Source organism: Epinephelus moara, chromosome 22 (genome assembly GCF_006386435.1).
Source record: "Epinephelus moara isolate mb chromosome 22, YSFRI_EMoa_1.0, whole genome shotgun sequence".
Classification (NCBI taxonomy): Eukaryota; Metazoa; Chordata; class Actinopteri; order Perciformes; family Serranidae; genus Epinephelus; species Epinephelus moara.
This window is the reverse complement of record NC_065527.1, coordinates 1,902,226-1,926,546: the sequence shown is the minus strand read 5'-3', so window position 1 is coordinate 1,926,546 and position 24,321 is coordinate 1,902,226. Positions and strand designations below refer to the sequence as shown.

The following is a 24,321-nucleotide window of genomic DNA, read 5'->3' as shown; positions in this document are numbered from 1 at the left end:
TTTCAACTAACTCCACTGTAAACCCATCCATGGCCCGCAGCAACAGTTGACACTGAGAGCAACTGATGTAGTATAAAGAGCGAGAAAGTCTGTGTAGGGTGGGAGGTAGGGAAGGTGGACGGGTCGAACAAAACTGGATTTTCAGGCGGGAGACCAAAGTTTGTGTCCTGTGTCAAATCATAATCTTGAAACACATTCTCACTCCGACCTCGTCACATATCGATTTTCCACGTCCACATATGCCGTCCAAGGTACCCTGGGTGTGTTGGTTGTTGACGTTCTGGGACGCTGTGTCAATTTCAGCCTGTTACATGCATTGTCTGTTTTCAAAATACACTTCTGTTTTCACAGGAAATGTACAATTTGCATACAGTCTCTTTCAAAATAAAAGCACGACGTCAGTACAACACCGAGAATTAAGGTTTTTTTTTTTTCCTTTAACAACAAACGCATGTGGTTGGGTTGAGGCAACAAAAGTACAGAGAACAGTGTTTGGCTTTACAATCATACAGTAGGTAAACACCAGTCTCACATGTGAAAGTCAGTGTTTGTTGGACCCATCCATCACCCCTCCTGTCTGTCCTACTCAGACTTCTGCCGCCTTAACTTTTGTTGTTGTCCCGCCTAGTTTCCCCCTGACGCTGTTGGGCGCCATTAAAGAATAACAGCAACTGGCTGTGTATCATGCTGACATGAAAGGACGGCTTTTTTCATCGTGTCTGACACTAGAAGTCACTGACCAAGTGCCAGATTTCAACGACTTCAGAGTGAGACCAGGTTGTAAAACATGGTCTTTTTGTTAAACCTAACCCAGTAGTTTTGTTGCCTAAACCTAACACCGACAGCTTCACAATGTTGACCACGTGTAAATGTATTTCAACTGTATGTCTCATAGAAGGGTAAAGGGTGCCCTATGCGTCGCTATCAGATGCTGAGGGGCGTGATAAAGCATCGGCATTCGACGACCTCAGAATGAGAATAGGTTAGCGTGCTGGTTTCTGTTTATAATTTGTGTGTAGTCTGAGTGTACTGACCAGTGGGCTTTGGTTGCCTCTAGGTAATCAGTCTGTGTGGAGAGGTGGAGAGTATGGGCCAACCTGCATCTTCAGAACCCATCGGCTACAGTCTGACAACAGTTTCAAGTTCTATTTTGAATTTATTTTTTATCTGCATTCATATGCAGATATCCGTTTATAGAGATTAGACCAGTGGAAGTCTTGGCCCAGATATCCCTGGTCACACCATACCCCCAAAGTACTGGCCGTTGTCCCCCGAGGCTAATGGTGATCAGACCATTAGCAGGTTGGTGACACACATGATGGATGATTTAGTTTTTTTCAGATGCAAACAAACAGTATTCCTTTTGTCTTGCCAAATAAGTGCACTTAAACTCTGCGTGAACCTTGAATTTGAATTTCATTTTTCCAAAGTGAAGTAACATTTGGCATGGTTTTTAATAGCAGTTAATGAAAGGGGAAGCTTATTCTGAAGCACTTTGAAGTCTGTTTGCTTCTTTAAGTTTGTCATATTCACAAGAGAAGTGTCTTCTTCAGCTCTTTTGACCCAACAACCTGTTTAAATATTAATAATGTCCGCACTGGGAAAACTTCATCAACTGGACTCCTGGACACTGTCCCAAACCACACTCATGCAACCTGACTATAAAAGGGCAGCAGGTCTTCCTGATCTGATTCTGCCTGAAATTTGGCTGTAACACAAACTGTGGTTGAGAAACGTTCGGCAGCATGTGGCCTTCAGCTCTATTACCTTGGTCCAGTCCTGCGGGTGGGCCGCCTTCAGTGCTGGTCTTCGGACAAGACCACCAGACAATAGACACTCTGCCCCCACCCCACTCACTCACACACAAACACACACTCACACAGAGTGACAATTTAGCCACGGCTCATTTAGCCCTGCCCTTTCGTCCGGGCTGCGACCCTGAAGTAAAGGTTCCTAACGGGAGTTTTTACCATTACCAAATTCTTACTGAACGACAAGCACCAAGAAGAGACACTTGGAAGAGAGCAGTTATTTAACCTGCAATAGTTAACAGCTCGTTTATGCCCAGTTGGTGCGTGCTGTTCGGTCTTACAGTAAATATAAGCAGCTTCACACTCACGCTGCCTCTAACCACAAATAAAGTGAATTTCCTTCCCCTCTGCAGCACAGTAGCGAGTGATGCTCGGCAGTCACCCACACAGTTTGCAAAAATACCCTGCTGCACATCCTTACTCACCATGATTCACTTTCACACCGTATGGACAGAAAAAGTCACTGTTACTGAAACAATGTCAAACACAATGCAACTCTGCAGCACACACACACACACACACAGATTGGTGCCCCCTCCTCTTATTGCCAGCAGGCTAGTGGTAGATGTTAGTCAAAGGGGGAGGGGGTGTTGTGAGGACATGCTGTGTGTGTGTGTGTGTGTGTGTGTGTGTGTGTTGGGGGTCTTTGTGAGCGAGTGCGGTAGGAGGAGGAGAGGGAGGGGGACATAACGTTCTATTTCTCATAGACCAACAGCTGCTGTCTTTAGTGCGGAGAGAGCGAGAGGAAGAGGGAGGGCTGTGTGGCGTGAGGCAGTGCGTGTGCTCAGTGTTTAGGTGAATCCACAGCCCTCTGGCTCACAAGGATAAAGGAGCCTCTCCAAGGAAGACAGAGACCAGCAGCACAAGGACTTTTTCCCCTCTTTTTGCATCCTCCGTCCTCTTTCTCCTCGCCTCATTCTCTCGCGAGCCGCCGGCTGCTGGCGTCTGTATTTTGTCTCTTTTTGTCCTTCTCTTTTGTTCCTGCATCCATCTGTGTTTCACCCTCGGTCCAGAGAGACGGAAGGAAGAGCAGAGTCAGAGGCATCATCCTCCCCTCCTGCACGCCCAGCCGGTAAGCTAAGCTTCGTTTTTCTCACCACATTTTATCTCTCCATCCGTGTAGCAGTGGCAGCAGAAAGGGGCCTCACAGACCCACCCTGCACCTAAAAGAGAGGCTGCGAGCTGGCTTCGCTGGAGAGGGAGGCTGAGGCTGGAGGATGGATGTGGGTTAGACTCTAGACTGAGACTGGTGGCTGACTGGTGCGGGGCTTTAGAGGGATGGTGCTCGTGCCTGTGGGTAGGAAGACTGGATGTGGAGAACTAGCGTGGGTCAGGATCCCGGCGGCAGGGAGGGAGCGTTGCATTTGGCCCGACCACATCAAACCCTGTGGGGTTGGTCAACTGGGGCTTGTCCTCTTTCACTGCAGTGCTTAGCCAGAGCGGCACGGTCACTGCCACAGTCACACACACACATCTATGCACACACACACCTCAGTATAGATCCAGTCTTCCTCTGTGGAGAATATGGAGTCCACATATGGCTGCGTGTGTGTTATTGTGTGTATACTCTCAGTGATGGATGATGGTTTGGTCACAGGACATATGTGACCTAGAACCATCACGGCACATGCATCATATATCACATTGATGCACTCCAGTGTTCTGGGAACAATGTGGGTAAATTGCACGTCAAGCGTGTCTCCAGCTCTGTTATCACACACGCATTATATCAGGAATCGTTGGCATCACCACAAAAGGCGTTCAGTCTTATCCAGTAGGGAAGGTGTCTGAGGTGTGTGATCGTGCAAACCGTCTATGCAAATAGACCGCTAAAAACAATAGCCCCAGATTGCACTGCTGATCAAAAGGGGTGGGTGCATGCGACTAGAGTGGAAAACAGGGAGGAGGGAAGGAAGGAGAGAGGGAGGGAGGAAAAAACTGAATGGAGGGATGAATGAATGAGGGCCAAGGATTTTCAGGAGTGCTTCGTTCTTTCAAATGTGACAAAATTCCGGTGGAGGGAGAAAGGGTGTGCGTGAGGTTGCTGAGACGGAGCAGGGGAGCAGAGAGGGCGACGCTACCGTGTGACTCTGCAGGTCTTCTTTGTGTGTGAGAGGGGGCAACGAGAAAACGATGGTGTGGATGGAGAAATGGATAAACAGTAAGGTGGAGAGAGAAAGCATGATAAGGTGCTGTGGGTGTTTGAGAGCGTATGGGCGGGTGGGGAGGTGTGTAATTGAAAGATCTGCTAACCCTCTGTAATCTACTGACTCTGGTTATAATCCATATGAGTAGATTAAATGATGATTTACTGCCATGTTGACTTTTATCTCACACACACACTCACACATACACACACATAGCCCTTTACTTCTATATTTGCAAGGACTACCATATACTTAACACAATCCCTTGTACCTTACTCTAATCATCACAACTCATTGCCTAACCCCAGCCTTTACCCCAAACCTAAACATGATTTCAGCCTGAACCTTAAAACCAAGTCTTAAACCTGAAACAGGCCTGAGAAGAAGTGAGGACCAGCCAAAATGTTCTCATGTTCAAAAATGTCCTCATTTGTGGTTAATGTGTGAAGGTCCTCATTTCGTAGCAAGTACAAGAATACACAAATACACACACACAATAATTTGGTTGACAAGGAGTTCATGCTGTAACCTACTGTGTTATAAATTACAAACTACAGGCAGGTATGTTTTATCCTTTCTATTTGTCATAGCAATACGTACTACGTACACTTATTTATCTATGTGCATAAAGCCATAAAGTCCTGTATCTATCTATCTATCTATCTATCTATCTATCTATCTATCTATCTATCTATCTATCGATCTATCTATCTTAGAGCTGAACAATATTATAACATTATCGAGATATGACACTTTATATCGTCTTAGATTTTGTATATCGTTGTATTGTAAAAAATAAATGTTATTTCCCCCCACGTTTTAAAGACTTTATTACAGTAAAGTGATGTAAATTTATCAACTTACCAGACTTTGTATTTGTTTTTTTACGCTTGCCTTAACTCACTTAGTCGTTATATCCAGATTAATGATGACTGCTGATTAAAAATACTATTTTTTGAAAACAAAACGAAACAAAACATTAGTAATCCGTATAACTTTTTTGCATCGGAGGGCATTTAGTTAGAAATATTATGTTAGATGTTGCCTCCCAGTTTGAGCATAAAATGAAGTGCTTTTGAGGATATTTAAAAATACTGAGATATATATTGTGTATTGAGATAAACCCTAAAAATATTGTGTTGTGATTTTCAGGACATATCACCCAGCCCTAAAATATATATACGTATAGCTATTTACATTTATGAATGCACATAGCAACATTTGTCAAATGTTCCCCATGTTTTATACATGCAGTACTTTTCACAGTACACACACAACCATTTAAAATCATACACAGTATTAAATGTCATACGTCTTGTCCATATCTACAGATGTATGTTTGATGCTTGTCATCATTTATTACTGTCGTGTGAAACATGCAGTGACTGATATGAAGGTTTTGCTGAACACTGTGGTCATGAATCAAAACATATAGATCATAACATGTTTCTGTGTGAATGCACAGCACAGTGCGGTGAAACAGCTTGAGTGTGTGTGTGTGTGTGTGTGTGTGTGTGTGTGTAGGTTCTTTTTTTTCAGTCTAAGATGGAACGGTGGCTGCGATGGTATTTACTCTGCTGTTGCTAGGACACTCCCTTTGAACATTTTAACCGAGCCTTTTCATTGGCCCGCCGCGATGATGCAAGATTCCCTCATCCCAAATCTTTCCTGAGCGCCCATAGAAACATGCCCGTCTGCGTCTCCTCGCTCCCTCTCTGTCACTCTTTGTCTCACACCCCCTCTTCTCCTCTCTGTCTGTCAGTCTCTCCACTTGTGCACTCTCTCCATCTATTCATCTCTCTCGCTCCGTCATTAACTCATTAATTCGTCCCTGCTCTGAGTGTTTCTTCGCTCCGATCGCTCTCCGTCACCTCTTTTACATTCTGTCACTTCCTTCACTCTCATCTAGTCAAAACGCTCGGTGCAAAATGGTGTTGACAGCATGTGGTGCTGTCTTTCAGCCGCACAATCATTCTGTCCTGCTGTCTTGCAGAGGATTAGTGCTCTGTGTGTCTCATGATGTCCCGTTTCCTCTGTCCATATGAGGTGCAGTGTCTTATTAGGTTGCCGTAGCATGTGCCGGGATTATCAGGTTTGACAAGGCGGAAGACAGGAATGGGGGTTGGGGTGTCATGGTGGAGGAGGCTCTCTTTATAGGTCTCGTAATGTACATCACCTGATATATTCCAGTCTTTTCACCTCAACAACGTACACAGTTATTCATGTCACAACTGCAATTACCCTCAGGTTCACAACCACACAGTATTTCCTATGATGACATGTATTTCATGCTGCAGATGTGTGTAATCATACGGCCCCAGCATGTTGGTTATTACATGTTGAGGGACTGGGAATAGAGGTTGAGGGTATGTAAGGTTAGACTGAGTGAAAAAAGCACTGTCAACTCAGCCCATCAGGTGTAATGATGTGTAATGATCTCCACCAGCCTTCACTGATCTTGACACGGCTGAGGTCGCAGCATAACCCCCACCCACAGTGTATGAATAAGGCGGATGAGTGACACGTACAGTGACATGGAAATGTGTGCGGCTCCTCCAAAGTGTCAGGGTTCACGCTTGAAGAAAGTGTTTTGTCAAAACATTTTGACACCTGATAGATGTTAATGGGACAGAGAGCATTGAGCGTCAGAATAAAAGTTAAAGAACATTTGCTGCTGCAGGGAAGTTAATATCCTCCTCATGTCATTTTAAAACTGCTTTCTACAGCAGTTCACCTGCAAATTTGATCATGCTTGATATTATCTTGAGAAAAATATGATCTTTTTTAATCCCAAACCATCCTCGAACATCGTGTTCATGATTCGATGGTGGATTATTGCTCTTTTTATTTAACTTAGAAAAGCCTCTCAAACAGGCTTCCAGTGACGTCTTATGATGCCAGGAACAAGTGGATTGACGGCCATGTTGCATTCAATCCTTTGATTAAAATACAGCATCATCCATATGTTTGTCCATGTGGCCCAGCTGATATCCTGAAAAATGCCTCACAATCACATTTCATCGAAACACTCTTAATCTGGCCGACCCATCTGTCCGGCTGCAACATCTGTCGTTCAAACATCTGTCACTTGAGCTTTCATCCCTCCTGTTGATGATCCTTTTGTTTTCACTGGAGTTCAGAGGTCAGATCAGACCAGTGTAGCAGCACAGCGTTGAGATCGTTTAGGAATTTGACATGTGATCCGTCTCCACCTGGTAATCTGGTGGTTTTTTAAGCCAGTATTGTGAGAAATCAGGGATTACTTCATCAGAGCAGAGATGATCCTGTTAAAGGGGCACAGGGTGGTGTGATGGAGGACGGAGGGTGGTGAGGGAGGGTCCTGATGAAGCATGCAGAGGGTTGAATGTATGAAAGGCCAGTGTTAATTTTGACAGCTACAGATTTTGTCTTAGTCTTGAGACAAAATGTTTTTTTAGTTTTAGTCACATTTGAGTTATTTGAGTCAGGCTATTTCATGTATCGGAAAATAAAATCAAGGTGACAGGTTGTATAAGATAATGTGTGTGTCATGTCTCCAGCAGTGTGTGACAGGTTTAAGGGCTGATTTACGAGCACACACTTACTGATCATCATCTGAAAAGCTCAACATCTCTCTATTTACGCTCTCAATAAATAACTAATGTGAGCCAACTAGGATTTGTCCCCAGGTTCATTGTAAACTCTGACTTATCCATGTGACTGTTAAGAAGCAGAAACATAACTTGTTTCTTCATGTGCAACATGTTAGTCTGGAGGTTTAAACACCTTCTTCAGTCTGGACAGAGTGGAGTCCTGTGAGGATCAGCTGTGAAGTCCAGCGGCCAGTGGCTGCTAGCTCCACTGCCATTCAACGGCTAACAAGTGGAGCTAGCTGCTAATAGCCACCGCTGCAACTAACAAACTCCACAAATCCATTCAGCAGCTCCACCATCCACAGTCAGACACACACGGCTGATTATTTACTGCTGAATTACAGCTCACAACTCACACCAACCCAAACATCCTGGTGCAGACTATTTACTGGAGTTTACCAGCCTGTTGTTCATCAGGCATCTTACGATAATTGCAAGCAATGTTTCAATGTCGGATCGTCCACCCCGAACACTTTCGTCACAACACGTCTCATCAACGAAAATGAAACATAGATTTCGTCTTAGTTTTTATTATCACGATCTATTTTAGCTAGTCATTGTCTTGATTTCGTCATGGAAAAAAAAGTCATTGACGAAAACTTTTCATCATAGTTTTCGCCAATGAAATTAACACTCGTCGACTGTGTTAAAAGGTGCGCTCAATTGATGAGCTAAGTGCTGAAATACTTGTCCCCCATCTTTATAAAAATGCCTATAGTGCACGCTTAAGCGTATGTATACATGAGCGTGTGCAGAAATGTGTGGTACACTTCAGGGTCTCGGTTTGTGGGTTTGAAAATATTGTCACTCCAAACTCTAACAACAAAACAGCCTATACCCTAAAATGTCACACCATTCCTTTATAACAAATTCAAAATTCTGCTCATCACTTGCTCCCTGCACGCTTCAAGTTTCACAAGGCTGTCACCTGTTTCAGGAATTTTCTTCAAGTGTCAGTTTGTTGAAACAAAGCACGAGGATCCTCTAAAGCTGACAATAAAACATTCGATTCAAGAAAAGGTGATTTAACAGAAACCAAACTTCTCTAATCCTCCATCCCACTTGGTTTAAAAGAAATGAGAGTCATCACTTGATTAAAAAACTCGTCTAACAAGTTTCGAAATGAGGGATTCTTTAATTTAACACGTCTGTGAAATAACCCACTGAACCAGTGAGGAAATAGATTTAGGAGACAGTGAGATTTAATTCACAGTGACAAGGGAGCCCAGATCTGATAATAACTCTTTGATCATATTACCTAACGCTCGATGCTGGATGGCACTTGTGGAAACTACTGAAAAGTCTTATTAAACACTGTTATCATCCTTGTTACGGGTGTCCTGCTGAAACTCTTTGAAATGTGTGATATTACATCCAGTGAGACACGGAGACGAATCCTCTCCTGCCTCTGTGGGTCTGCTTCTAACCAGACATGACTTGGCATGTCAAACTCTTTCTTTCTGCGGCAATAAAAGAGGAGATGGTGAATTTCTGGATGTAATCGGATTACTTCAGATCTGCTCTTCGAGGCCTGTTGTCTGTTCAATTGCTGTCCACTAATGTCAATGAACAGCACAAACGCCCGCCCTGAGGTCATATTTAAGATCAATAATCCCAGTTCGATGGGAAGGTGAAGCCAATTTAGGCCGATGGAGCTAAAGAGGGCAGAGCGGGAGGAGAGGAAGAAGGACACTATTGCAATTAGTGTGTGATATGTGAAGAGGCAAATTATCTACTTAGTGATGGTATCACTGTCACGGCTCGGACTCTCAGTGAGTTCTGCTGGATAATACAATCAAGTGTTTCGTTACTGAGGCTCAAGGTAAAGAGTTTGATTGTAGTCAGAGTTAAATCCTCTCTGCCTCTCCTCTTCAGTTGACTGATTGGTAACAGCGATTAGCTTAGCAACCTTAAAGCCTAGACACCACAAAATGACTTCAGAGAGAGAACTAGTGGTGACGAAGGCCTCCTGCTGCGTTGCATCACGTCGCCATGTCTTAGCACATGAACACATCACAAGGACTGATAGTCTTTCATTGTGAGCTGCATGTTAATGTGCAAGAACGGAAAGCTTGTCGAGCATAGCAACAGTGACCAAAGAACGAGGGGCTTATGCCCAGTTTAGACCAAAGATTTGCGATGAGATTATATTCAGCCACAAAATAAGTCTGAAAAGCTGCAAATCAGATCAGAAGCACAGAGAGTTGTTGACTAGAGATGATGCACCGTCTCATGGTGGTCACTTCCTGTCGACGTTACAGATCAGAAGCGCAGAGAGTTGTTGACTAGAGATGATACGCCGTCTCATGGCGGTCACTTCCTGTCAACGTTACAGATCAGAAGCGCAGAGAGTTGTTGACTAGAGATGATACGCCGTCTCATGGTGGTCACTTCCTGTCAACGTTACAGATCATAAGTACAGAGAGTTGTTGACTAGAGATGATACGCCGTCTCATGGCGGTCACTTCCTGTCAACGTTACAGATCATAAGCACAGAGAGTTGTTGACTAGAGATGATACGCCGTCTCATGGCGGTCACTTCCTGTCAACGTTACAGATCATAAGCACAGAGAGTTGTTGACTAGAGATGATACACCGTTTCATGGTGGTCACTTCCTGTGAACCGGCAACGTTGCAGAATAACGCATTGCAAGTAGTTGCCTGTTTCAACTTGTCTTGTTGCAAATCTTTGGTCTGAACTGGGCTTTAGGGAACAGTCAGTTCTCATTTTAGTATCATCACTGTATGACTTTGTATGTTGCTATCTGTTTCTGCGTGTGAGTGTGTAGGTGTGTATTTGTCCACGTGTGCATGCCAGATCTGCTGTGGGCACAGTGATGCTGGCAGCCATGCTTGTGTTCGGTGTTTGATCAGGCTTGTGAGACAATACACATAGATTCTCTTTATCTTTTTCTCTTTCTGTGCACACACACACACACGCTCACTAATTAGTTCAGCTTGAGCCAGTGAGGATTTATCTGCTGTATATATAATTCTTTTGCATCAAACAACAAAGAAAGAATCGGCATGTAACTCAGAAATAAAAATCACTGGACAGAAATAAACTGCACAAACAGCCAAGATCTCAAACCTTCACACCAGGGATCCACCAGAACCCCAAATGGACTTTCTTTTCAGTTCATTCTGATCCTTCCCCATCAGTTATATTTTCCTCTGCGTCAGCTGGAGCCCATACATTACATGGCAGCCAGTTTCCTCATTTGAGAGCTGCTGCTGCGACTGTGCCCCTCCCAGTGGGACCAGGAATAGTATAACACTGCATCCTGTGCCATGAGACACACTGCAGCACAGTGTGATGGAGCATCGCCTCTGTCAAGGACATGCTGGCTCTTCCCTGTATATGTGGAGGGTGGATGACTTCCACACAGAGCTGTATATAGATTCTGGGTCACGTTGGTGTCAGAGGTCGCCCCATTCATTCATTCTGTGTGGTCATGTGCTGCGGCACACGCTGTGTCCTACTTCCACGCAGCGTGGTAATAGTATACACTACTGCATACAAATAATAACAGCACACTGTTCCTGCAGTTAATACACAACAATGACAGTACTTTACTGTAGTAACCTGTCTGTTTTATTCTATGATTCTCTCTTTAGTGTGTTGACTGTAGCTGCTTTCTGTCATGGGTGTTGTTTTGCAGCAGTGAGTGATGTTTCCATTGTGCTGACATGATTTTCAGTCAGCTGTGACGATGTTTGCCTGCAACACTTAACTCATTATAGGATTATGCTGATTTAAGCGTTACAACAACCTGCACAGCTACGTCGACCTCATGCATGTTGCATGTTGGAATACTAGTGTACAAAAATCAGCACTACGTCAGAACAACACTGCAAGTTGAAGTTTTTGTCCTTCAACAACAAACACACGTGGTTTGGTTTAGGAAAGAAGAACAAGGTTTGGCTTTAGAATCTTACGGGATGTGGACACTGCACCTCGGGGGAAAGTCGGTGGTTCTTGGACCCATGCACCACCCCTCCTCGAACTTCCACTACCTTACCTTTCCTTGTTGTCCCACTACGTTTCCTCCTGACGCCACCAGGTACCATGAAACAATTACCGTGACCGGCTGCGTATCATGCCAATGTGAAAGGACGGCTTTTTTCATCTGTGTCTGACGCCAGAAGTCTCTGACCAAGTGTCTGATTTTGACGACTTTGGAGTGCGACCGGGTTGGAATTTAGATTTCTGACTGCTACACAAATATTCAGTCATTCATTGGCAGTAACTGTATCATTAGCCGTGGCCGCCATAGTGGTGCAGTGGTTAGCTCTCAGTACGTTTATGTGCACAGTGAAGTGTTTCTACAGTCCCAGCTGGACGAGGACATTTAACTGGCCTACTGTCCTTGTCCCAGTATACAAGCACGGGAGGGGAATCCATTTATTGAGCCAAGTATGTGCGACTCCTCTACGATAGGTGGAGATATGCCCCCTTTCAGCTTGTTAGTATTGGACCTTTTTCCTGTTGACCTATTACGTCACAGACCAAACAATGGACAAACAAGTTAGCTACGGTTAGCTAGCAGCTAACTGGTACCATGGTGGACAACTTTACAGCTCTGTACATTTGGTCCGTCCAAAAAGTCACAGCTCGGGATGTAGATTTCTCCATGTTGTTACCGGCTTCTTCTTCTCTTACACATTTAATGCTATTGGACTTCCAGGTCAAAACTGTGGAGCATGCTCAGAGCGCCTCGTCCAGTTTGGGTCTGTCCAAAGTGTACCCCGCCTCTTGTCCAGTGTCAGCTGGGACAGGCTCCAGCCCCCTGCGACCCTGCTGCACACACAAAATATATATTTGTGTTAAAGAAGAGAACAATGGCTGACATAGCTAGCAGAGACGTAGGCAGGGAAGTAGACAGACAGACAGACAATGAATGGACTGAAGGAGTGAAGGAGAGTTGAAGGAGAGAGGAGAATCACGAGCCAGCAAGACGCCGGGGAGTTGAGTTCAGAATGTCTTTATGTTCAGTTTAATAGTAGTCCTTGTCGCTCACTCTCTGTTTCACACACACACACACACACACACACAGAAATGTTTAGTTCAATTTAATTCAAGTCAAACCAGCTCAGTGTAAATTAATTACACATTGCACACACACACACTCATACTGTACATACAGGCATCTGCACAACACACACACACACACACACACACACACACACACACACACACAAACAATTCAACTCCATTAAATTTTATTTTCATCCCAATGAAATTAACTTCATATGTAAACACACACACACACACTGACCCATTTAAAGCGGTGTGTTAGCATCCATCAGGGACAAAGAGCGGTGGCTACACAGACGTATACGGCGGCTCTCTTTGTTTACAGATCGCAGGGGGTCAAAGAAGGACGAGGAGGCGGGGTGGGGGTGGGGGGGGCAACAATGACGGTAACACACAGGTATGCACATACACACATCATTAGCCCCCATATGAATGTGTGCACCCCTTAAAGCCTCCAGCGCTCCTTTTGACAGCAGCTAATTGGCGTCCCACATTACAAATAGAGATAACGAGAGCCCTGTACATCCATTCATCCTCTCACAGCCGAGGCTCACGCAGGAAACTCTTCTTCAAACTGTAATTCAAAGCTGCGATTTCTCTGCGACTCCGAGGTTCAGAACGCCCCCGAGCCAAAGTGTGGTATTCAAATATTAATGGCGACATTAAATATAAGGCATATATTAATCTGTGTGGAGGAGGGAAGAAAGAAAACAGAGCAGAGACGCTGAATTGTTTTAACGAGACTGTCTCATGTTGGACACTGAGACAAACACAGCACTGTGTACAGCTAATGTACATGTGATGGATATAAACCTGCACAACAGAGACAATCGGTGCTTTTATCCACCTCTGAGCCAATAAGCTTTGAAGTCCCTGTGTTTCTGCCCCACTTCTTTATTCCAACTGAATAAAACGATCACATTGAAGCACGTTACACAATGAAGATGGATTCAAGTAGAGCTGAAACATGCCGAACCTTCTCCGTCTGACATTTCTCTGTCTTTCACTCCATCCTCCCTTTTTCCTTTGTCAGCCTCGCAGCACAGAATCACAATGCTCATTTGCAATCGCCCTTTCATGAGGCACCGTGTGCTGCTCTGGATTCAGACTCAGCTGGTGTGTGTGTGTGTGTGTGTGTGTGTGTGTGTGTGTGTGAGAGAGAGAGACGGAGGAGGAGAGAAGGGGGAGGGGTGATGCCGAAGACTCGTAACCTCCTCCTTCCATTTCCATCTCTCTATTACTCTCTGGCGCTCCGTCCTTCGCTCTCACGCTCAGCCGCTCTCCTCCTTTATTCTGCCTCCCTCCTCACCTCAGCGAGGGACGCCAGTGTCTATAATTGCGTGTGTGTGTGTGTGTGTGTGTGTGTGTGTGTGGGCCTGAGGCAAATTGGCTGTAGCATTCCATTGGCAGTCAATCTTTAGCGATGGTCTTGCTGGGTTTGACACTGCCACCTCCCATTATACTCCTGAAACTGGCTCTTTGTCTCCTCCTCTCCTGTATCCTCCTTCTATCTTCTCCTCTCCTCTCCTCTCCTCTCCTCTCCTCTTGTTTCCTTTCCTTTCCTTTCCTTTTCTTTCCTTCCCTCTTCTCCTGTCTCCTTCTCATTTCTCTCATCTCCTCCCATAAACTGACCTCCACTGTATGATCTCCACCCATTTCCCCTCCATCCTTCCATCCTTCCACCTTCATGATGCTCCACACAGCACTGTACAGTAAACTAACTGTACATTATGTAATTCGGCTTCTCTCCAAACAAACAGAGGAGTGAGTGAGTTTATGTGGGAGTTTATTTCACTCTTCATCCTCCTCTTCTCTCCTCCTGTCTCTTAAAACACACATATGAGCTGCAGATTTATCCTCAGCCCTCTTCACTCGTCTCCACCTTTAGGCAGAGTACGCTGAGAACAAAGAAGGAAAGGAGAGAGGGAGGATAGAAAAGACACACGAGAAGAGGAAGAGGTCAAAAGGGTGTGTGGTGAGAAGATGAGTGAATGAAGGGCTGCATAAAAGAGGGGCTCGGAGTGAACGGGGGGCGGAGAGAGGGGTGTGTCGAGGGAAAGGTTGAGAGAGAGTGAAAGAGATGGAGAGTGAGAAGAGGAATAATCACCAGTGGGTTTTTTAAAGAACGACCTGTTCAGTGAGCAGAACTAACACGAGCTGAGTAACACTGACTCTCATCTGAGCGGACAGATGTCTGTGTACAATGACTCTGTGATCTCTCGCTGTCTCCCCGTCCTCCCCCTCAGACCCTCCCACTCCTCCACCATCTCCTCCTGAAGTTGCTGAAAAAGCAGCTATATTTAAAGACTGTCCCTCCACATGGCCAGACTCCTCTCTCAGTGTCTGCTCTCTGGAGACTGCAGAGTAGTGGAATATTTGATTAGCAGGACACTGATTCATGACGAGGCTCATCAAGTGGCAGCGCCAATATCAAAGTCCTCCTGGAATCTGACTGATTAGTTTAGACTTTAAATACTTTAAACGAAGATATAGAAGTATGGTATACAAACACTTTTCACACAGGCCGACAAATAAAAGGAAAACCTCACTAAGTTTTTGGAGAAACAATAAACACATGCTACAGGACAGGGCAGTGTAGGGCCCGTACACGTGTTTCATGTGACGAGGACCAACCAATCACAGTTGACACATATTTTTCCCTTCATCCATAAATATCAGTCTGTGATAAACAGGCTATGATGCGGTGCTTGTTGAGGATGGAGGGGACGCAACCTGCCACTGCACTCTTAAAAGTTTGCAAAGAAAAGGAACAAGAGTAGCACCTAGCGCCTGACCTCGCGTTTTCCAGGCGGTTAAAGACATGGCGTGTTTATGGCCCTTGGATTTAACAGAAATCTTTGGCACTTGGACACCAGAGGGAGATATTGTGTAATCGAGGGACATCTGAGCGGCAGCAAGATAAATCCCCCCATGGAGTCCAGACGCTGGTGGTGAAGGCTGATGACTCTGAGGCTGATGAGGTTGATGAGGCTGATGAATCCGTAAAGACTAGGCGGTGATAAGAGGAAAAAATGAGGAGCAGTGGTGGATTGATTGTGAATCAGCTGATGACTCGATTGACAGCCCCTGACAATGACAGCTAGAGATAGCGGGTGAGTGTGCATGCAGGGAGTGAATGGCAGGATGAGAAAGAAAACTGAGCCTGAGCATGAACAGTATTGTCTTCTGAATGACCTTTTGCTACAAAACAAATGAGGGAATAATTTTTGGATAAAGCATGTTCAGTTATACAGACTTGAAGATGCTGAAGATGCTCGACCAAAACCTTCTTGTTTCTGAGGCTTTCAAACACATATTGCAGCCCTACTCAGCAGATTGAGTCGCCATTGGTCATAGTAGTGGTTTAGTTGTTAGATGAAGAAACACCTTAAACGTGCAGCTGTGACTCAGGAGGTAGAGCAGGTCATCAACTTAGCGGAGGATCGGTAGTTTGATTCCTGGCTCCTCCAGACTGCGTGCCTCCAATCTGCAAAGTATCCTTGGGCAAGATACTGGACTGCAAATTGCTCCTGATGGCTGAGCCATCGGTGTGTGAGTGCATTTAAGCTGAGCAGCTGCCGGCATCTTGTATGGTAGCCTCTGCCACCAGTGTATGTTTGAGAGGTCTTACGACCAAAAAAGGGCTATACAAGTGCAGATCCATTTACCTCAACCCCATTATTTGTGCTGGAACTCTGGTGTGGTTGAAGGAGGAGGAGCCTGCACAGACCTGTTTCTTTCATTCATCTCTTTCTTGTTATTCCAGCAGCATTGTGCTGAATCAAAACGGTTCAACATTCGTCTTCATCAGGGACCAAACAAGAACGCTGATCGAAAACGCTTTTAATATGTTTTCAAACATAACAAGGAATCCTATAGGACAGTCACACTGTCAACAGTCATACATCTGTATACCCTACAGCCCATCCATCTATGCATCTGATCATTCGTTTGTCTATCCATCCATCCGTCCAACTTTCTGTCCCTCTGTCTGTCCATTCGTCAGTCAGTCAATCCATCCATCCATCCATCCATCCATCCATCCATCTGTCAATCCATCTGTCCATCCATCCATCCGTCCATCTTTCTGTCCCTCCGTCTGTCCATTCGTCAGTCAGTCAGTCAATCCATCCATCCATCCATCCATCCATCCATCAGTCCATCTTTCTGTCCCTCCGTCTGTCCATTCGTCAGTCAGTCAATCCATCCATCCATCCATCCATCCATCTGTCCATCTTTTTGTCCTTCCATCCATCTGTCAATCCATCTCTCCATCCATCCATCAGTCCAACCATTCATTCATCCACCCATCCGTCCGTCTATCCATTTATCCATTCATCAATTCAACCATCCATCCACTGTCCTTCTGTTCGTCCATCCATCAGTCTGTCCATGCATCCATCTATCCATCCATCCATCTGTACATTCTTCTGTCCGTCCATTTGTCCATCCATCTTTTCATCCATCCATCCAGCCTTCCATCTGATCATCCGTCTGTCTATCCATCATCTGTCTATCCGTCTGTCCATCCATTGATCAATCCATCCATCATCATCCATTTTTCAAGCTGCTGTTTTCAAGGTCACCAATGAACCACTGAGCTCAGCACTCAGTCTGGTCTGGAGCCTCTTGGTGGACTCGATGGACAGTAAAAATGGATGTAAAATCAAACCAGGGACAGTGCAGTTCATACTTGACCCCTCAGCACCATCAGCAGTCCTTTACTGACACTTTATGTTGGTGTATCTGTATGAACACACAACATTTGTGTTACTACACAGGGTGGCTGTGGCTCAGGAGATAGAGTGGGTCGTCCACTAGGATCGGCGGTTCGATCCCCAGCTCCTCCAGGTCACATGTCCAAGTGTCCAAGATACATAATCCTGATGGCTGTGACAGTGTGTGAGTGCGTGTGAATGTTTCACTGATGAGCGGGTGGCACCTGGTATGGTTGCCTTGACCACCAGTGTATGAATGTGTGAATGTGACATGTAGCATAAAAGCTCTTTGAGTGGTGCTATGTAAGTCCAGTTACCATATACAGAACATTTTATGAAGGGTTACAGTTTTACTGTAGAAATTTGTACCCTGTTTTGACTGGACTGTATTTGAGCACATAAAAACTGAGTTGGATCAAAGATTAAATGTGTCTAAGATTATTTAAATCTAATCAAAGTGAATGCAGTTGCATCTGAAATGTTGTGTATCAACTCCAGAGAAGGAAGCAGAAGTTTGTGCGTGGCTCAGATTAATCAGAAAGCAAACAGGAGCTCTGATGGCAAACTAAAGCACTCAACTAATGAACAGAAATGAAAATTATTAATCCATCAAACTGTGTAGTCAGGGCCCCGAAGCCTCAGTAAAATTATATGTCTGCTTTCAGTTGGATCTGAAAACTCATTAATATTTATGACACCAGCTGCAGAGAGCTGTTTTTCCATTAATGATACACTGTACCTCAAACAACTTCTTCTCTGTGGTTCCAAACACCAGGAAATGAAGACGGCCTTTTAGTGGTGACATATAAATGTATGCAGACACAGTTTGGATTCCACTTCATGTCCGTTTTAAAGGTCAAGAAGAAGAAGAAGACCGTAACAAGCAAAGTCAGACTCAGGTAGAAAGATGGAGTCCTCTTTAACTCTGTCCAGAACTGTTGACCTCAGTGTCTCAGGTCAAGTAGTCACCTCTCTTGACCTCAGCGTCCTGTGCAGTACTTGACCTTTGCCCTTTCACTGAGAGGACAGATCAATAAGCTTTAGGTAATTTACTGTAAGGGAAGACGCAGTCAAAGTGAAAGTCCCTATTTAAGGTAAGGGACATGTAATTCCAGGAGTGGAAGGTCTGGTTTACGACCACACAAGAAGGAAAGTCAATCATCTGGTGTCCAACACACTCTGGAGATTAAGGAGATGACAGTCCATCCATCCATCCATCCATCCATCCATCCATCCATCCGACTGTCCATTTATCTATCCATCCATCTGTTTATCCTACAATCTATCCGTCTGTCCATCTGTCCATCCATCCATCGATCCATCCATCCGTTTATCCTACAATCCATTTCTCCATCATCCATTGTCTCTCCATCCATCCATCCATCCATCCATCCATCCATCTGTCCATCCACCCATCTGTCCATCTATTCATCCATCCATCTATCCATGCAATAATCCAGCCATCCATCCAACCGTCTGCCCGTCCAACCATCCATTCATCTTTCTATTGCGACTGTCTGTTTGTCTATTCATCCATCTGACCGTTCGTCCATCCATCCGTCCGACTGTCCGTCCAATCATCAATCAATCTATTGAACGGTCGTCTGTCTGTCCATCCATCCGTCCATCTGTCCATCCGTCCATCCATCCATCCATCCATCCATCCATCCATCCATCCATGTTGCTAACACTGAACAGTACCTGGCTGTGTGTTGCCATGAGAATAAGAGGCTGTGTTTCCTTGGCAACTATTCTTCAAAGCCCCCCACCCCCCCTCCGCCTCTCTGCTGTCTGCACTCTCTATTGATGAGATTCGATGATGCAAGGGCAGCAGCAGTAGTGTTAATAGTTACACCATCATTAAGACAGCGCTGGAATTGTAAGAGATGCAGTGATGTGATAATCTTAACGATCCTCATCTGTTATTGAAATGTACAAACTGGAAACAAAGACGAACCTTCGAGGTTCAGACGAGATATATTCTGCTTGTGGAAAGAAAACACTGATCTGTTTGAATGAAGCTACAAATCTTTTGTTTCTGACTGTGATCCAGGAGTGCTAATAACTGCAGTGTGGAAACGTTATAACTCAACTGATATCACTCCTTTGGGACCATCATGAGACATTTAAAGCAGCTATTATAGGTTTTTAAGAATAATTGATCAAATGACTATATCTGACACGACAAGGGGTAGATGTAGTGACAGACTCAGAGAATTATCACCTGACTCTGACTGCAGTTCATCTTAGTGCTGCTTAGCCTTTTAGCTTGTTTCAGCTCATTGTTAGTTTCCTGATCACCGAAAAGGCTTGCTTTTTCAAGCCAGTCTCACTTTCAAAAGCGCTGAAATCCGGCGCTTCGTCAGTGACTTCCGGCGTCAGACACAGACGAATAAAGCCGTCCTATCACATCGGCATGATATGCAGCCAGTGTGTCCCAGAATGTCAACACCTAAGTGGAATTGGAAAGTCTATGACTAAACGTCAATATGTGATGAAATCGGAGTGAGAGCACTAGAAACTTAGTGCGGCCCAGCGTCTTGCTTCCGCTGGCCGAATGGCTAACTTCCGCTCTCAAAAGCTCTGACAGCACAAATAACTAATGTGAGCCAACTAGGATTTGTCCCCTGGTTCATTGTAAACTCTGACTTATCCATGTGACTGTTAAGAAGCAGAAACATAACTTGTTTCTTCATGTGCAACATGTTAGTCTGGAGGTTTAAACTGGTGTCCTCTCACAGAGTTGGTGATTCAAACTAAACTTTCATCTCTGTCAGAGAAAACTGATCTGAGTTCAGCCTGTTTACTTACAGCACAGCTACACTCACAGATAACTGAGCCTCCTACCTGCCTGTCAAACACCATCAACCCACAAACCTTCTCCAGTCCGGACTGAGTGGAGTCCTGCGGGGTGAAGCTGTGAAGTCTGTGAGCGGAGCTAGCTGCTAACTGCAACTAACAAACCCCACAAATCCATTCAGCAGCTCCACCATCCACAGTCAGACACACACGGCTGATTATTTACTACTGAATTACAGCTCACAACTCGCACCAACCCAAACATCATGGTGCAGACTATTTACTGGAGTTTACCAGCCTGTTGTTCATGTGGCATCTGAAGATCATTACAAGAACAATTTCAATTCAATTCAATTTTATTTATAAAGCCCAATATCACAAATCACAATTTGCCTCACAGGGCTTTACAGCATACGACATCCCTCTGTCCTTATGACCCTCACAGCTGATCAGGAAAAACTCCCCAAAAAAACCCTTTAACGGGGAAAAAAAACGGTAGAAACCTCAGGAAGAGCAACTGAGGAGGGATCCCTCTTCCAGGACGGACAGACGTCAATGTCCGATAGTCCACCACAAACACTTTCGTCGCTTCTTGTCTTGAAAACACTCTCTTGTTTCTGTCATAGAAAAAAGGTCGTTACCAATTAACACTGGTTTTGGGGAGATGTCATGTCGTCTATCTTTATCATACAGTCTAGATGATGCTAACGTTACTCTGCATCTCCTAGATGTGCAGTAAGGCAACTGTATGCTAACATGCTCACTCTGTCAGTTTACTGTCTGTGATGATACAGTATATTAATGTTGTAATCACAGCTTGTTTCTCTGGTCGGCAGAAAAATATCAGTTTAAACTACAGAATAGTAACGTGTGTAGATGCCTAGTAGCAGGTAAATCTCTGTGTATTTAGTTACGCTGCAATGCTAGCTGGGTACATTCATATCCTTTGTCTTTGTTCCCAGAGTCTTGTGCTCCCAAACTCAGTATCCGCTCAAATATTGAGTGTATCTCTGAGTCAGCATGTTGAAATCACCCACATACAGCTTATAGCCTACTGCTGGTATATACTTTTTAAACCATTAGTCGTCAAACTTGCAGGCAAGACAGTTTCCTTAGATTTAGACATTGATGTCTCCACAGTGGCTGAACAGATTTTAACCACTCAAACTGCATTTGAAACGTGCACACACCTTTGTTCTTTTGCTACTTAAATTGTAAAGACAGTCTCTTACAGTGTTGGTTTATATCAAGAGAAACAAGCTCAAAATTAAACACAAGGCTACGCCAGGCCCAGGAGAACACAGAGATGACCCCAGGCGAACCAGCACTAGCCTCATTACATAATTATTGTGGTATTTTTCTGCTCTTATGTTAATCTGCCCTCATGGCCCTCACTTTGTTCATGCTTTCTTTGGCCTTAATGAGCCGATGCTTCCTCAAACCTAATTTAAGACTACCCTCCTGCCCCCCCCCCGCCCCCCCCCCCCCCCCCCCNGGTGCTGATGCTGTAACCACTGTGTGGAGCTGACAAGCCCTGGTTGATGCAGTGAAGTGTTCTGGAGGGATAAACACAAGCGAAGGTAGGAAGGAAAAATGAGGAGTGGGAAAAGATGTGTTTTTAAGAACTGAGCTGAAAAATAATGACACGACAGAGAAACACCATATGGGCGAGTCTGAGCGAGGAGAGACGGGTAGACAATTAAGGAGTAAGGAAAGAGTGATGGGAGAGAGGAGAGCTGGGAGAGTACAGTCGCTGCATCGGTTGTGTACAGTGCAGCTGCTGCTTGGGTTTGATTCACAGGCCACTGAATAGCCAGTGTGCTCCTGAAAGAGAGATCATTGTGGTTTAGAGGCAGAGAGAAAGAGACACAGATGGAGAGAGGAGTTCAGATGGTATTACTGCTGAGTTAATAGACGTTAGACTTGGCACAGGCGGGCGGTGTTGTTACTGTGCTCAGTAAATCCACAGTGCTGAAGCTCGCGGGCTGTAACAGGAGGGATCTTTCAGTACGAGCTGAAAGGAAGCCGGGAGGCCTCGCTCTGCCTGCTTGGCTCCCAGTCTGGACCAGGTTTGCTTTTCAGTCGCCATGTGGGAGCCGAGCCGTGTCTTTATTAAGACTCGAGGAGCCCCTCGGTTTGGTTTCTCTTGCCGGACTACAGATGAGAGCTGTGTGCCGCGCGGTTGCATAAGACGGGCACTTTGCTCCACTTTCACGCTGGCTGTCTGCAAACATGTTGTGTGTTTGCGTGGAAGAGAAACTGCAACTGGTGGCCGCCAAGCACACTTCCTAATTCACAGAATGTGATGTCTTAATATCAAACGCTGATACATCCAACGGCTTTTATGTAATGTACATTATGGATGCCAGTTTAAGAGGGAACATGTGTTTACACAGCTGATCGCCATTTCCATTCTGCCACTTAGATTTGTTTGCACCTAAGGGCCACCAGCGAGACCGGATGGCACCATGACAGAGATGTCCTGTGACAGACGAGGCCAGAGGAGCCGGGAGAGTGCTGCTGAGTGGTGAAATAGAGAAGTGAGGCAGAGAAGAGCGCTGGAGGGGATATTTTTGAGGAACCCATTCTGACGTCAGAAACGAAAAGAGAGAAGGAGTTTTCTCTGTTTGCGTATGAGCTGAAAAGATAAGGACACACATCAGGACGGTGCAGCCAGAGGAAACAGACAGAAATGCAAATATAACGTTGCACAGACAGTATTTTAAGCTCTTATTAGAGACAGCCTCGCCCTGCAGAGTGTCCTCCTCCACCAGCATGACAAATAACACACACAAAAAAAGAACAAAGTGCAGCATCGGGCACGCAGAGCAAATAGAGAAAACCACAGGCCTTTAAATAGATGGCTGAAAACGAGAAGTGTGAAGTGGACAGAGATACACAGAGGCAGAGGGAGAAAGAGCGAGAGCAGAAGTTTACATCAGTCTCTATGAAACCAGTGCCACCGTGGGACTGCAGCTATCGCCGTGAGCCGGCTTACTGGGATTTACTCACAGCAACCGCTTCACAAAGCAGGGAGGACGAGAACAGGAGGAAGACGAAGACCAAGACGAAGAAGAACAGGGCTACAGATAACAGAAGAGGCAAATCGATTGTAGGAAAAGAGGGTAAGAAGAGGTGTGAGAAGCTGTCGGTTCGTTTCTAGATTTCCTGGAGGGTGTTTTTTGGTGAATATTTGTGTTTACTGTTGGTGTTGTGCGATGAACACAAAGAGTGCTGTTAAAGCCTGCTGCATCAGATCAGTGCTGTAAGCAGCTGACCCAGAGCATGAGCAGAGCTGGAAGCTTTTTTTTCCTCCACATCTTCTGCTGAGACGAGCAGACGATATTACCAGGCCAACAGTATCCTGGCAACCATCAGCCGAGCGCTGCTCTCAGGATGGACCACATGCTGCTCCAGACTCGCTCTGTGTGTGTTAACGTTTGTGTGTGTGTGTTTTCGGGCGGTGTACGCCACCTCTAACACACCCTCCTCCTCCTCGCATGTCAGAAAGCTTTCATTGCTTTGTATGAGGCTGCGATGTGAGCCTCAGCTTGATGTTGCCTTTGCCGTGACCTTGTCAGGGTGAAGATGTGAATCTGGTATTCATGTATTCATAGCATCAGTTCAGGGTGTATCTGGGAGCAGGTGGTCGAACAGTCACGAGGAGTCGGGCTGCGTTTTTCACGTCTGGACGTCACAGCAGTGACTCAGCATATCGCTCCCCTCTCTGCCTCCCAACAGATTTGGTAGATGGTATAAAGGTGTAATACAGTAGACGCAGCTCTCATCAGAGTGTCGAGCTGTCTCAGCGACTGGACTGTAACTCCATCCCCCCCGTCTGTACCCCACTGCTGCATTGCAACACCCGTTCTGCTGAGTAACAGTGAAAAGAGGGTTTTTTCGCAGGACGGTGGCATCTCGTAAACATGCTAATGCTGCCCATAAATCACTCTTGCAGGGGGAAAGTGATCGGCCTCCGCCGTGTGCTAACATAGCACATAAACACAGAGGAAGTGAAACTTGGCAGCTGCTTACCTTCTGCTACCAAAGGCCCTTTATGATCGAGGAGGGGAGGCGATTAAGGAGGGAGGCTGTTTGACACTGGCACAGACGAGAGTCATTTTTGAATATTGGATTCCACTTGGTTTCTGTGTTTATTGTGGGTCTTTCTAACGT

The 24,321-nt window shown here is 45.2% G+C and overlaps 1 protein-coding gene and 2 long non-coding RNA genes across 8 annotated transcripts in view; 2 read left to right on the top strand and 1 right to left on the bottom strand.

The window, feature by feature from the left end:
• The window catches only part of LOC126384510 (uncharacterized), a 250,992-nt gene that overhangs the window by 13,856 nt on the left and 212,815 nt on the right, over window positions 1-24,321 (top strand). The gene's annotated exons all lie outside the window — the stretch shown is intronic.
• Window positions 1-24,321, bottom strand: part of LOC126384513 (uncharacterized) — a 173,663-nt gene that overhangs the window by 20,530 nt on the left and 128,812 nt on the right. The window lies entirely within an intron of this gene.
• The window catches only part of fam49al (family with sequence similarity 49 member A, like), a 41,506-nt gene continuing 19,702 nt past the window's right edge, over window positions 2,518-24,321 (top strand). For 2 of the 6 annotated variants that reach the window (XM_050035546.1, XM_050035548.1), the window contains exon 1: window positions 2,518-2,883. The gene's annotated coding sequence lies outside the window, so the exon portion shown is untranslated. Of the gene's footprint in view, window positions 2,884-21,640; window positions 21,726-22,570; window positions 23,271-24,321 lie in introns of those variants that run through there. The other 4 variants (XM_050035543.1, XM_050035547.1, XM_050035544.1 and 1 more) reach the window with 3 other exon arrangements.